The sequence below is a fragment of the Sorex araneus genome, chromosome 6, assembly GCF_027595985.1.
Source record: "Sorex araneus isolate mSorAra2 chromosome 6, mSorAra2.pri, whole genome shotgun sequence".
Lineage (NCBI taxonomy): Eukaryota > Metazoa > Chordata > Mammalia > Eulipotyphla > Soricidae > Sorex > Sorex araneus.
In genome coordinates, this window is record NC_073307.1 from 163,868,476 (window position 1) to 163,873,085 (window position 4,610).

Here is a 4,610-nt window from a genome sequence, read left to right on the forward strand (position 1 = left end):
AAAAAAAAAAAAAAATCGTTATGAGAAAACTTCTACAATGTTTGAGTCGGTCTGATATCAAAGTAATCACTTAAGTCCTGACACAGATGGAGTCTCTGCTGGCTGTTCGCTGAAGAGGCTCTTTTCTACTGTGGCTTTAACTCTATGAACCTGACTTGAGACTGTGGCCCCTGGTACCTTCCTGCCCTCATGCAGTCAGACCTTTACTCTGTTTTGAGGGTGAGGCTGATCCGGCCACTCCTGCCTAGCAAACAAACTTCCATGGTCACAATGGGGACAGCAAAATGTGTGTGGGATGCATGGTGCCGGGGAGCCGCCTGGGGAGGTAGCAATGTAGCAATGACCCCAGCTGTCGAGGTCACGGTCCTGGGCCTGCATCCCCCCTACCTCTACCTCATAACAACTCCATCAAAACAACTCAATCAACAGTGGTCAATTGGTTCAAGGCTCACAGATTGTTTTACTTTTTCAATTTTTAAATTTTTATTTATTTATTTATTTTTTACTTTTCGGGTCACACCCAGCTATGCACAGGGGTTAACTTCTGGCTCTGCACTCAGGAATAACTCCTGGTGGTGCTCGGGGGACCATGTAGGATGCTGGGAATTGAACCCGGGTCAGCCGCATGCAAGGCAAATGCCCTACCCCTTGTACTATCGCTCCAGCCCCCCCTTTTTTTTATTATTATTATTTATTTTTATTTATTTATTTTAGTTTTTTCAATTTTTTAAAATATTATATGTTTTTTGTTCCTTTGGGGGGGCCACACCCAGCAGTGCTCAGGGGTTACTCCTAGCCCTGCACACAGAAATTATTCCTGGCAGTGCCGGGGATCGAACCCAGGTCGGCCACGTGCAAGGCAAATGTCCTACCTGCTGCCCTATCGCCCTGCTCTAGCCCGGCTTTGTTTTTCAATCTTGACACCCTGTTCCTCCCCCAGCCCCCTCAACCCAGAATTCCTGAGTTCCCTTGTAGGCAGAACATAGGAAAGGATGGAATGAGAGGCCTGGCCTGTTGGAGCCCCGAGACCATGCCAATCTGCCGCCACCTGGTGGTAGCATGTGGACAGTGCAGAGCGGGTCTCCGGCCACGCAGAGTCAAAATAAATCCAAGATAATGTGGGGCTCAGAGTGTAATGGGCTGAATGCACGACGCCCAGGCTTGATCCCCATGCGTGGCCCCAAAGTCACTGTCACTGTCATCCCGTTGTTCATAGATTTGCTCGAGCGGGCACCAGTAACATCTCCATTGTAAGACTTGTTATTACTATTTTTGGCATATCGAATACACCACGGGTAGCTTGCTGGGCTCTGCCGTGTGGGCGGGATACTCTCCATAGCTTGCTGGGCTCTCTGAGAGGGACAGAGGAATCAAACCCAGGTCGGCCGTGTGCAAGGCAAACATCCTTCCCACTGTGCTATCGCTCCAGCCCCAAAGTAAAAAATAAATGAAAGATAAAAAAAAATAAAATAAAAGATAACACTCATGGGGTCAGAGAGCTAGTACAGCAGGTTTGCTGTATTGCTTGTCTTGCACACTCCTGTTCAATCCCTGGCACAGAACAAGGTCCCCCGAGCCCCTTCAGGAGTGACCCATGAGCACAGAGCCAGGAGTAAGCCCTGAGCACCGCTGGGTGCGGCCCCAAAACAAACAAAATAAAGATATCACTCTTAAACAACTGTACATTAAAAAATTGCTGAGGGGCTAGAGAAACAGTACAGCAGGTAGGGTGCTTGCCTTGCACATGGCACTTCATAAATCCCTAGAGGACCACCAGGAGTGACCACCGGAGCACCCCAGTATGTGCCTAAAAAAACATAATAATAAGGGGCTGGAGCAATAGCACAGCGGGTTGGGCGTTTGCCTTGCATGCGGCCAACCCAGGTTCGATTCCCAGCATCCCATATGGTCCCCTGAGCACCGCCAGAAGTCATTCCTGAGCACAGAGCCAGGAGTAACCCCTGTGCCTTGGCGGGTGTGACCCAAAAAAGAAAAAAAAATAATAATAATTATTGAGTCTACATTTTGTGTTAGCGGAAGATTTTTTGGCGTGGGAAATTGAATCCAAGGTCTCGTACATTGCTCTCTCACTGAGCAACAATTCTAGTCCTGTTTCTCTAAACTAATGATATTCATAGTAAGAGTGCTTGCCCTGGATTCGGCCCTCCCCCCAAAAAATATAAATAAATAACAGGGCCAGAGCAATAGTAGAGCAGGTAGGGCGTTTGCCTTGCATGCGGCTGTCAGGATTGGATCTCCAGCATCCCATATGGTCCCCAAGCCTGCCAGGTATGGTCACTGAGTGCAAAGCCAGGAGTAAGTCCTGAGCACTGCCGAGTGTGGTCCCAAAACGAAACCAAAAAGTAAAATCATAAGTGTAAAATACGGCATAAAATAAGTGCTTTCTCACCTGATTTTAGGATCAAAGGGTGCTTATCTTGGGATTACGTTGTTGCACCCACATATTTGAATATTCAGAGAATTTCTCTCCTGTGTATATACTTCGGGGGTGGGGGCCTCCCAAACAGTACTGGGGGGCCTAGGGACCACATCTGGTGATTCCTACTGACCCCAATTATCGGGATCAAATATGGGGCCCCTGCAAGTGAGAACTCTGAACATCTCCCCAGTTCCCATAAAATAATAACAAAACCCTTTTCCCCCAGGGGGTGGGGGGGCTGTAAAGAGTTAACTCATCCCAAATTTGTCTTGTTCCTTCATTTATTTTCTTTTTGGGTCACACCCGGCGATGCACAGGGGTTACTCCTGGCTCTGCTCTCAGGAATTACTCCTGGCAGTGCTCAGGGGACCATATAGGATGCTGGGAATCGAACCCGGGTCAGCCACGTGCAAGGCAAACGCCCTACCCGCTATGCTATTGCTCCAGCCCCTGTGTTGTTCCTTCTGATTTAGTTTGTTCCACATAATTCCCTTGAGGCCTTGCATTTTGCTGTGAATGGAAGATTTTTTTTGCGGGGGGTGGGGTGTGGGGCCATCACCGACAGTGCTCAGGGGTTACTCCTGATTCTGCACTCAGGAATCACTTCTGGTGGGCTTGGGGGACCCTATGGGCTACAGGGAATCGAACCCGGGTCAGCCAGGTGCAAGGCAAGCGCCTTACACACCGTGCTATCTCCAGGGCCCCAGATTCTCATCTTTTTAGTAGCTTGGCTACTGTATTAATGTCACTCTCTTTCATAATTACCATGAAATTAGACAATATTCAAGATATGAATCTATTAAAGAATACAATACCACCATAGTTTCAATAGCCTCCTTGTTCGCTTAAAAATAGTTTCTTTTCTTCTTCCTTCCCTACGTAGGGTTACTCGGACTAGAGTGACCCACACTTCATTGGGGTGCTGGGGATCGTGCCTGGATGACAGAAGATGGGTCGGGGCCAGACACTTGGCCATCTCAGTCTCCTACCTACATGCCAGGTGCTCTGCCACCAAAGCCCACCCTGGTGCCCCTCTTCGGCTTTTTCTGAGTTGTTCTCCACTGAATCCGCTGGGCCCGCGCCCTTGGCTCATGGATCCAAGCGCGCGGCAGAGGGATTTTGCAGATGTAATTCCAGCCCCAAATCACTTGACCTTAAGAAGGGAAGATTACTGTGCCGGAACTGGCCTAATAACATAAACCCTTTCAGGAGTTTCTGGGGCTGGTGGACGAAACCCAAGTAAGGAATGCAGTTTGCCCAACGCCTCCATCTCGGCCTTGCTCAGCAGAGCGGAAACAGCCTGCTGCCCGCCCTCGGCCACACAGAACTCTGCGCTCAAAAGAGGGTGTTGTTCTAAGTCATTGTTTGCACAAATTACCCCGAAGCAGAACACTAAGACACCCTCCCTGCTTTATGTCCCCACTGTCCTCCCTTCTTACTGCCCGTCAGAAGCCTGAGTGGAGAGAGTTTTCCCATCCTACCCGGCTCTTGGGAGGGCTCTAAGCAGATTACACCCTGCCCCATAACTGTTTCTTGAAACTGTAGTTTAGGTAACATGGTTACAATAGTGTTAACTTTTGTGGGTTTTTTTGGTTTTTTTTTTTGGCTACACCTGATGGTGTTCAGGGCTTATTCCTGGCAGTGCTCAGGGGGCCATATGTGATGTACAGGATTAAACCGGGGTCAGTAGTCCACAAGGAAGCACTCCTGTACCCTCTGCTCATTCCAAATAAAACATCCATGGATTTATGTTTTATTTTTATCATCATTATTTTTACTATTTGGCTTACTCGATCACACCCAGTGATGCTCAGGGCTTACTACTGGCTCAGCGCTCAGGAACCACTCCTGGCAGTGCTCAGGGGATCATATGGGATACTGGGGATCGAACCCAGGTTGGCTGCATATAAGGCAAACACCTTCCCTGCTGTCCTATCGCTCCGGTCCCACATTCATGGTTTTAATGTACAAAGGTATTGCACCTTTTTTTTTTTTTTTTTTTGCTTTTGGGTCACACCCGGCGATGCTCAGGGCTGACTCCTGGCTCTGCACTCAGGAATCATTCCTGGAGGTGCTTGGGGGACCATACGGGATGCTGGGAATCGAACCTGGGTTGGCCACATGCAAGGCAAATGCCCTACCCGCTGTGCTATCGCTCCAGCCCTAAAGT